Source organism: Triticum aestivum, chromosome 5B (assembly GCF_018294505.1).
Source record: "Triticum aestivum cultivar Chinese Spring chromosome 5B, IWGSC CS RefSeq v2.1, whole genome shotgun sequence".
Taxonomy (NCBI): domain Eukaryota; kingdom Viridiplantae; phylum Streptophyta; class Magnoliopsida; order Poales; family Poaceae; genus Triticum; species Triticum aestivum.
Window position 1 is genome coordinate 373,287,132 of NC_057807.1, and position 11,286 is coordinate 373,298,417.

Here is an 11,286-nt window from a genome sequence, read left to right on the forward strand (position 1 = left end):
TCTTTATCCCTTCGTCTCCCGACTTTTTTTTAACAGACCAGCTGCTGGCTGGCATATATTGAAATCATAGCAGGAAGCAGGTGGGAAAAACATTTAAGGTGGTGTTTGATCTAGCGATCAAGGAGAAAAAAAAAGAGCTGAAAAGGGAGACACAAAAAACAAGTAGCCCTTGGCTACGCTGGTAGATAAAAAACTCTCAGGGGGGTCCCAGAACGGGTGCTCCAGGTGCGTCGCTCTAGCTTGGCGCCATAGCTCGACGGTTCTTGTGATGCTCGCTAGTGTTTCTGTATGATTTGCTATCTTATGTCTGAAAGTGCATTCGTTGCACTGCTGCCAAATGCTTCCAAGTAGCAGAATGATCATTGTCTTGATGCCCTTTTTTTGATCATGCGCGGCTTCGCTGATCATTTTTTCGATGATCTCCAGGGCCTTGTTCTTGTGCTGCCAAACTGTGGGGTGCAGGGAGGTGCATCCGCGGCGTTGAGCAGTTTTTTCCCAGATTGCTAATGAGAAGGGGCACTGCCAAAACAAGTGGTGTGAGGTTTCCAAGTTTCTGAGGCAGAATTGGCAGAAATATTCATTTGGCCATCCTCTTCTCTGCAGCCGGTCGTTACTCCAAAGCCTGTTTTTGAGGAGTAGCCAGACCGTAAACTTGAGCCGTGCCAGTGCCCATGCTTGCCAAGGCATCTTTCTGAAGCTGGTCGTGATCATTCCTTGGAATTGGCAGTTGTATGTCGAACTAGTGGAGAAAGACCCCGAGGCCATGTGCTTCCACTGAATGGTGTCTCGCAGCTGCTCATTTAGATTCAGGTTTCTCGAGATTAGCCATCTGTTCAGTCGGATCACTTCTGGCCATAGATGTTGTGTGTTTCCATGGGCAAGGGCATGGATCCAATTGTCATTGAGGATTGCTGCATGTACTGTCCTATTCTTTCTCCTTGAGTGTTTGTGGAGGTCGGGGAGTTCCAATTTTAGTGCTCCAGCACCTATCCAGGAGCTGTCCCAGAAGCTCGCCGTCTTCCCATCTCCCAGTGCCACCGTTGTTGAAGCACTGAAAAGGTCTTTGTCTCCTTGGTCACATGGTAGCTGCATCCCAACCCAGGGTTTGTTGGGTGTGATCCAAGAGAACTAGAGCCACCTAAGCCTGAGTGCACGGCTGAATCGATGCAGGTTTGAGATGCCGAGGCCACCCTTGTCGATCGGAGTGCACACCACTGGCCAGCTTACTTTGCACTTCCCGCCACTGATCTCTTCATCTTGAGCCCACAGGAAACGTCGTATGATCTTGTCCACTTCGGCCAGAATCTTCTTTGGCACCTTCAGAACGGTCAGGGCGAAGGTTGGTAGTGCACTTAACACACTTCTGACAAGAACTCTCCTCCCTGCAATTGACAAGAGACATCCTTTCCAGCCTGCCAGCCGAGCTCTGACTCTATCTAGAATGAACTGCAGGTGCACAATCCGTAGCCTGGAGATGGTGATTGGAAGCCCAAGGTAGCGCAGGGGGAAGTGATCTTGCTGTCCTCCAAAGTTCTGAAGCACCTGCTGCAGGTCAATGTGGTCACATCTTACGGCAGTGACAGAAGATTTCAGCATGTTTACTTTAAGTCCTGAAGCATGCCTGAAGTTGTGGATGATGTTCATGAGCGTATCGATCTCCTCTTTCACTGGGTTGGCAAAGATGATGGCTTCGTCCGCATATAGGCTCACCCGCAGCGACAGATCCCTGCGTGGAAGCGAGTCAAGCTCGCCAAGTTCCATGGCGCGTTGGAGGAGTCGGTGCAACAGGTCTATGGCAATGATGAAAAGGAGTGGTGACAGCGGGTCACCTTGTCTAAGCCCTCTACAGTGCAAAATTTTCTTGCCCTCCGCGCCGTTAAGCAAGAAGGAGGAGGTCGATGTTGATAGAAGCATAGTGATCCAGTCGGGCCATCTAGCTGAGAAGCCTAGGGCTTGGAGAAGTTCGAGTAGGTATTCCCAGGAGACATTAACAAAAGCTTTTGCGATGTCTAGTTTGATAAGCAGTGCTGGTGTCTTCTTCCTATCTAGCGCTCGAACTGCGCTTTGGACATAGAGGAAGCTGTGGTGCGTGCTCTTCTTTGCCAGGAAGGCAGATTGTGCCGGCGAGATGATGGAGTCGATGACGTTGGAGAGGTGCATGGAGAGGACCTTGGTGATCAGCTTAGCTATGGAGTGGACTAGACTAATGGGCCTGAAATCTGAAACTGCTGTTGCACCGTCCTTCTTTGGGATCAAAACCACCAGGGCGGAGTTGAGCGCGGCAAGATCGTCGCCGGCTATACAGTAGAACTGGTGGAAAGCCCTCATGATGTCGTGCTTGATGATTTGCCAACAGCTACGGAAGAAGACTCCAATGAATTCGTCCGGTACCGGAGCCTTTTCCGTCGGCGAGGCCTTGATCGCTTCCCAAACCTCGTCCTCTCTGAAAGGGTTATCTAGGCCACCTCCTCTGATTGTGGGCAGTTGAAGTTGGCTCCAGTTGATGGTTGTTGGTCGAGTCCCTTTGGAGCCTAGGATGGATTTGAAGTGTTCGAAGATGGCTGCTTCCTTGTCTTCGTGCGACGTGGTGACCCCGTCGTTCGTCAGTAGGTTGTGGATGTAGTTCTTCCTTCGGCGTGAATGGAACTTTGCATGGAAAATTTTGGTTCCCACGTCGCCCAGCCTGAGCCAAGTCAGTCGAGAGGCCTGACGCTTGCGCGCTCTCTCGATCGCGGCAAGGCCAAGCAGTCTCTATTTGAGTAGTCGTCGTAGGTTGAATTCCGGTGTGGAGAGGTTGCGGGATTCCTGGGCTATGTCTAGGTGCAGGATGATCTCTATTGCTATGTGGAACTGTATCTTAGCATCGTTGAAAAGGGAGGAGCTCCAGATCTTCAGGTCTTTTGCAGTGCGCGCCATCTTGATGGACAGCCGCTTGAAGGCACATGAGCTATGTACTAGCCTGCTCCAGGCATGGTCGACCGTGTCGAGGAAGTGCGGGAACTGCAGCTAGAAGCTTTCAAATTTGAACTTGGCGCGACGGCGAGGAGCCGCTGCATCCGCGAGGAGCAGAGGGCAGTAGTCCGAGCACGCGGTGGACGCTGCCATCAGTGTGCTTGTGGGTAAAAGATCTTCCCAGCTGTTGTTGCAGAAGAACTTGTCGATGCTGACGAGCGTCGGGTTCTCATGCTCGTTACTCCAGGTGAAACGATGATTTTTGCACTTGATCTCTTTGAGGCCAGTGACGTCAATGGCCCGCCTGAACATGCCCATGACCCTGCGGTTGAGCTGATGGTTGTTTTTGTCTCTCGCCTCATAGATGAGATTAAAATCTCCGTTGATGAGCCATGGTTCAGGTGTCGGGGGAGCAGTTCTAGCTAGCTTGTCGAGGAAGGCTGCTTTTCTAGCGTCGTCCACTGGGCCGTAAACTGTGGAAAGCCAGAAGCTTTTGGATTGCCAGAGAAGCATCACCTTGGCAGTGATCGCGAATTCACCTATGGCGTGGGAAGCGATGCTAACTAATTCGGTGTTCCAGAAGATCGCCGCTCCGCCGCAGGAGCCGATCGCAGGGAGGACAACGCAATCAGTCAGGGCGGCGCCACCAATTTCCCTGACGATGGTAGGTGTCCATACATCTATCTTGGTTTCCTGCAGGCATAGGATTGCTGCTTTGTGCACTGCGACTACCTCGCAGATCGCCGCCCGTTTCGCCGGCTGGTTTAGGCCGCGGACATTCCACGACATTATTGGGCAGAAGCTTTCATTCATATGGAAACGGTAGTTGCTCCGGTGACTGAAAGATTCTAAAAGGCCTCAGGCCCAGTATAGACACCACCAAACTAGCAGGGGCACGCCGGCATCCACCAATAGCGCCCAAACCACGTCGGCGAGAAGCAGAACACGCTACTAAAACAGAGGAAAGGAAACCTAGCTCTACCCGGCGTAATGTCGTCCGCCACCGGAGACTAATACTTAGTTGTGCTAACATGGCTACACAGAGGCCGCAGCGGCTGCTCCCTCAGGCCCTGCAAGGCTTGCAGCAACGAGCAGGGAGTCCTTGTCGAGGCGTGTCAGCTTGGTGATGACGGCGATGTCATTGTCAGTGAGTGGCTCGTCGAAGCGACGGATGAGGGCGTCTGCTACCTCCTTGGTCATCTTCTCCTTGGGCCCGAGCAGCCCGAGCTTCTTTACTATGCGTAGGGAGGCCGCTGTGAGACCGGCGTCTTGGAGGTGTTGGCGGCCTGGCGCACGCTGTGCCTGGTAGGGGCCACAGGCATGCGCGCCTTGGGTGGTGCGGATGGGCGGCGCAGAGGGGCGTTGGCGATGATCGGCGCAGGGGCTTCGGTGAACAGACGGCATGGGGCTGGGGGAGGGGGCGATTTCTTCATCGTTGGTGGTGATCTCGAGCTGGCATACGCGAGTGGTGACCATGCCGAGCTGCATCTCTAGCGTATGAGCGGGCATGGGGGCGCACCTGTTGAACTGTTCGGTGGCCTGGGGGAGTGGCGAGCGTGGGGGAGAACGTGTCCAACTGCGCCTCCATCTCAGTGTCTGCCTTCTGCTTGCCGTTGTCGAAGTCGAGTGGAGCGGCAACCACCGCATCAGCAGCGGCCTGGACGTCCGCCGCCGAGTTGTCGATGATCACCGATGCTAGGATGGGCCGCTTTGCTTGCCTAAAGAAGTCGTCGACCGGATCTTTTTCCTTTGCTGTTGCCGCAGTCCCCTTCTGCCGCAGCCGAGCCCGACGCCCTCCGTGGCGAGCGAGGGGCGGAGGGCCATCGGTGGTGTTGATGCGCTTCTCCAGCAAACGGCCTCCTGCCGCCCGTGCGGCGGCTGTGTGTGCTCTTGTTGTGGCGCCTGGCTGGGGGGGAGCGGCTGCGATGATGCAGAGCAGGTGACGGCGCCGGCTGGGTCGGTGCACGCCCCCGACGCAGTAGGGAGTCCTTCCAGGATCTGCGATGAGCACCGCCAGCTCCGCCAGCGTCGTCGTGGTCGTGCCCACCGCGAGGAATGCCGCGGCAGCCCAGGTCGGCCACCGGGGCGCACCCAAGGCGATGGAGGCGATCACCCCTCTGCCCGTCTTCGACCTCCATGGTCCAAGTGGCAGGGATCACGGTGAAGCGGGGCCGGTCGTTAGTGTCGGAGTCGGACGACGGCAGCCTGCTTTGGGCAGAGTGCGAAGAGCGTGGCGAGGCGGGGTCCAGTCCTCGACCCTGTCGACGTGGACGAGCATGGTGTAGTCCGTGGTGCCCAGCGGTGGAGCAACGCGCCAGTCTGGCGGCGAATAGCCCTGCATCTCCTCGACGCGTCCCGCACCACGCGGCAGGACCCCGAGCGTGTGCTTGGTGGGGATGTGGGCAACGTCGCTCGTCCAGACCCAGCAGGCAATAGTCTTCATGTGCCTGCGCTCCTGCATCCTGCTGTCGAGGCGGTCAACGCGCACCTTCTTCCCGAGGATTTCCTCGATCCCTTCCAAGGACCAGTACTGCATAGGGACTTTCTCGATGATGACTCTGACATGAAGCTGGAGCGTGTCGAAGGCGGCGTGGTCATGCTCATGCCACGATGCGATGTTGAAGACGTCGCCATCGACCCTGATTGAGCCACGATGTACGGATTGACATGGTGCGTGGGCTGGCTGAAGATGACGAGGTAGTGCTCCGGGTGGTGGGACGTGACGCGCAGCTGGCTCACCGGGACGGCGAGCTGCGCCTCCAGCGCGTGGCCCACCGCCATAGGGGACGTGGCATTGACGCCGTCCGCCGCAGTCATGGTGACGGCGTGGTTGCGCAGGAAGAAGATGGCCTGCTCCGTCGCTGGGGAATACATGGTCAGCGAGTAGCTCTCTCTAGGGCAGCGGGAGGAGTCGACGTGGCGCTGCATGGCCGGAGTGGTGGTGGGCATGGTGGATACAACCGGCGGCGGGAAGCAGAGGCGCGAGTGGATTGGCACTGGAGGGGCGGCTTGTCTAAGCCTGGAGCGCTGGATTTGTGGGCACTGCTTTTCTATGTGGCCGAGCAGCTCGCAGAGGATGCAGTGGATGGGATCACGGCAGTCGGCGTGGCGATGCTTCTTGCTGAGGCAGCGGAAGCAGCGGTCGCGGAACCGGCTTAAGAAAGCCGCACGGGCGGCGTCCGCATTGAAGCCGCAGCGCTGGTCCGGCCGCTGCACCCCAAGGCGCTCCCTGTCGCCCAGCGGGCCGGAGGCAGGGCGCTTCTTCTTCTGGTGGCTGACCTCGGTCCACCCACCATCCATCCCTGAAACGGAAATCTGGGCAGCTGGGGGGGATGGGGCGACGATGATGGATTTAAGTCGCTGCATAGGGGGTGGCAGTAGCCCGACCTCGCTTGAAGGCGCCACGGCCAGTGGCAGCGAGGATTGCGGTTGGATCTGCGGTCGGTCGGCCGGATCTGGAGAAGCTTCGAGCTGCGTTTCCAGCACCTGGGACGGACCAGGGAAAACAGGCGTATCCCACGCTGGTGGATCCGGTCCGGAGCTTGCACTCGCAGCTGGCGATGGCGGGGGGGACGTCGCCATTAAGGCTGGTGGGTGGCCGCCGCGGCCGGAGCGGCCAGCGGCGCGGGGGGAGAGAGGCGCGGGGGGTCTCCCGACTTTGAAGTTCTTCACTTCAAGCAAAGACAAGGAGAAAATTTAAAAGATGCTTGGTTTAGGATGCTAGAATCTTATCGTAGTTGCACTATAGAAGGGGATTTCAAGATTTTAATTTGCAATTTTTATGTTGGGTTAACCTTACCCCATAAACAACTCCTTGATTTTGCCGCAAAAGAGGTTTTTATTGAACTTGATCCTAGTTCCACTTATGAAATTATAGAGGGGATAGTAGGAGTACTCCCCCTACAAAAAGGATCACCCTTCTCTCATGAAGGAACCCAAATTTTGGAGAAATTATGTGAATTGCAAAAATTTGTTGAACCACTTAAGAATATTGGTGGGAATGTCAACCGCATGAATAATTTGATTACACTTTGCAATAAGCGGTTGGATGCCATAGATCAAAAGATCTCCGAGCATGAAGGGAAACGCAAGGAGCCTCCCGGACCTGAGCATAATCCATTAAAAAGATAAATGCCAAAGATGGCACTACTTAGATCTATCCTCGCTTTTATGCTTATCTAGGGGCGTTAAACGATAGCGCTAGTCGGGAGGCAACCCAATTTTATTTCTGTTTTTTTTTGTTTCTGTTTAGTAATAAATTTTTCATCTACCTTCTGTTTATATGTGTTGTTATGTTTTATTTAGTGCTTTTGCCAAGTAGAACCTATAGGATAACCTATCGTGATAGTTAATTTGATTTTGCTGAAAAATAGAAACTTTGCACGCACGAAATTAGTTTTGTTAATTCACGGAAACGTGATTTTGCGTTGATTCATTTTGATGTACATCAATAGACAAATTTCCCAGGACTTCCTATTTTGGTAGGATTTTTAGAGTTCCAGAAGTATTCGAGAGTTACAGATTGCTACAGACTGTTCTGTTTTTGACAGATTCTGCCTTTCGTGTGTTGTTTGCTTATTTTGATGCATCTATGGCTAGTATTAAGTGGTATGAACCATAGAGAACTTCAAATACAGTAGGTTTAACACCAATATAAATAAAGAATGAGTTCATTACAGTACCTTATGTGGTGGTTTTTCTTTCTTTCACTAACGGAGCTTATGAGATTTCCTGTTGAGTTTTGTGTTGTGAAGTTTTCAAGTTTTGGGTAAAGATTTGATGGACTGTGGAATAAGGAGTGGAAAAAGCCTAAGCTTGGGGATGCCCATGGAACCTCAAGATATTCAAGAATAGCCAAAATCCTAAGCTTGGGGATGCCCCTAGAAGGCATCCCCTCTTTCGTCTTCGTTTATCGGCAACTTTACTTGGAGCTATATTTTATTCGCCACATGATATGTGTTTTGCTTGGAGCGTCTTGTATTATATTAGTATTTGCTTTTTAGTTTACCACAATGATCCTTTCTGTACACACCTTTTGGGAGAAGCCCACTTGATTAGAATTTATTAGAATACTCAATGTGCTTCACTTATATCTTTTGAGCTAGATAGGTTTTGCTCTAGTGCTTCACTTATATCTTTTAGAGCACGGCGGTGGCTTAATTTTGAAGAAATTGTTGATCTTTCATGCTTCACTTATATTATTTTGTGAGTCTTTTAGAACAGCATGGTATTTGCTATGGTTATGAATTTGGTCCTAGAATGATGAGCATCCAAGTTGGGTATAATAAAAACCATCATAGAAAGTGCATTAAACACTAGGATCAATTTGATGCTTGATAATTGTTTTGAGATATACAGGTGGTAATATTTGAGTCATGCTAGTGGATAATTATGAAATTAAGAAATACTTGTGTTGAAGTTGGCAAGTCCCGTAGCATGCACGTATGGTAAAAGTTGTGCGACAAATTTGTTGCATGAGGTGCTCTTTTAATTATCTTCCTTACGAGTGGAGGTCGGGATCGCGCGATGGTTAACTCCTACCAACCCTTCCCCTAGGATCATGCGTAGTAGTACATTGCTTCGAGGGCAAGTAGACTTTTGCAATAAGTATATGGGTTCTTTATGACTAATGTGAGTCCATGGATATACGCACACTCACCCTTCCACTTTGCTAGCCTCTATTGTGCCGCGCAACTTTCGCCGGTATCATGCACCCATTATTTACCTTCCTCAAAATAGCCACCATACCTACCTATTATGGCATTTCCATAGCCATTCCGAGATATATTGCCATGCAACTTTCACCGTTCCGTTATTATGACACGCTTCATCATTGTCATATTGCTCTTTGCATGATCATGTAGTTAACATTGTATTTGTGGCAAGGCCACCCTCATAATTTTCATACATGTCACTCTTGATTCATTGCATATCCCAGTACACCGCCGGAGGCATTCATATAGAGTCATATTTTGTTCTAAGTGTTGAGTTGTAATTCTCGAGTTGTAAATTAATAAAAGTGTGATGATCTTCATTATTAGAGCATTGTCCCAAGTGAGGAAAGGATGATGAAGACTATGATTCCCCGACAAGTTGGGCTGAGACTTCGGGCTTTAAAAAAAGAGGCCAAAGAGCCCACCAAATAAAAAAATGAGAGAAAAGAGAGAAGGGACAATGCTACTATCTCTTTTCCACACTTGTGCTTCAAAGTAGCACCGTGATCTTCATGATAGAGAGTCTCCTATGTTGTCACTTTCATATACTAGTGGGAATTTTTCATTATAGAACTTGGCTTGTATATTCCAATGATGGGCTTCCCCAAAATTCCCTAGGTCTTCGTGAGCAAGCAAGTTGGATGCACACCCAGTTAGTTTCTTTTGTTGAGCTTTGCATGGCAATCCCTACTCACTCACATTGATATCTATTGATGGGCATCTCCATAGCCCGTTGATATGCCTAGTTGATGTGAGACTATCTTCTCCCTTTTTTGTCTTATCCACAACCACCATTCTATTCCACATATAGTGCTATGTCCATGGCTCACGCTCATGTATTGCGTGAAAGTTGAAAAAGTTTGAGAATACTAAAGTATGAAACAATTGCTTGGCTAGTCATCAGGGTTGTGCATGATTAAATACTTTGTGTGATGAAGATAGAGCATAGCCAGACTATATGATTTTTTCGGGATAGCTTTCTTTAGCCATGCTATTTTGAGAAGACATGATTGCTTTATTAGTATGCTGGAAGTATTATTGTTTTTATGTCAATATGAACTTTTATTTTGAATCATTTGGACCTGAATATTCATGCCACAATAAAGAAAATTACATTGAGAATTATGCTAGGTAGCATTCCACATCAAAAATTCTGTTTTTATCATTTTCCTACTCGAGGACGAGCAGGAATTAAGCTTGGGGATGCTTGATACGTCTCCAACGTATCTATAGTTTTTGATTGTTCCATGCAATTTTACTACTTGTTTTGGATGTTTATGGGCTTTACTTTACACTTTTATATCATTTTTGGGACTAACCTACTAACCGGAGGCCCAGCCCCGAATTGATGTTTTTTTGCCTATTTCAGTGTTTTGAAGAAAAGGAATATCAAACAGAGTCCAAACGGGATGAAACCTTCGGGAGCGATCCTTTTGGAACAATTGCAAACCAGGATACTTGGAGTGGACGTCAAGAAGTCAATGAGGCGGCCACGAGGGTGACCGGCGCGCCCTATGGGGGTGGGCATGCTCCCCACCCTCGTGGGCCCCTCATGGCTCCACCGACCTTCTTCTTCCTCCTATATATATCCACGTACCCCGAGAACATCCAGGAGCACCATGAAAACCTAATTCCACCGCCGCAACCTTCTATATCCGCGAGATCCCATCTTGGAGCCTTCGTCGGCGCTCCACCGGAGGGGGAATCGACCATGGAGGGCCTCTACATCATCTCCAAGGCCTCTCCGATGAGTTGTGAGTAGTTTACCACAGACCTTCGGGTCCATAGTTATTAGCTAGATGGCTTCTTCTCTCTCTTTGAATCTCAATACAAAGTTCTCCTCGATCTTCTTGGAGATCTATTCGATGTAACTCTTTTTGCGGTGTGTTTGTCGAGATCTGATGAATTGTGGGTTTATGATCAAGTTTATCTATGAGAAATAATTGAATCTTCTCTAAATTCTTTTATGTGTGATTGGTTATCTTTGCAAGTTTATTGGAATTATAAGTTTGGTTTGGCCTACTAGATTGATCTTTCTTGCAATGGGAGAAGTGCTTAGTTTTGGGTTCAATCTTGCGGTTTCCTTTCCCAGTGACAGCAGGGGTAGCAAGGCACATATTGTATTGTTGCCATCGAGGATAAAAAGATGGGGTTTATATCATATTTCTTGAGTTTATCCCTCTACATCATGTCATCTTTCTTAATGCGTTACTCTGTTCTTATGAACTTTATAATCTAGATGCACGCAGGAGTTGGTCGATATGTGGAGTAATAGTAGTAGATGCAGAATCGTTTCGATCTTCTTGTTGCGGACGTGATGCCTATATACATGATCATGCCTAGATGATGTCGTAACTATGCACTTCTCTATCACTTGCTCGACAGTAATTTGTTCACCCACCGTAATACTTATGCTATCTTGAGAGAAGCCACTAGTGAAACCTATGGCCCCTGGTTCTATCTTTTATCATATAAGTTTCTGATCTTCTTTTATTTGCAATCTTTTACTTTCCAATTTATATCATAAAAATACCAAAAATATTCATATTATCTTATTATCTCTATCAGATCTCACTTTTGCAAGTTTCGTGAAGGGATTGACAACCCCTTTATCGCGTTG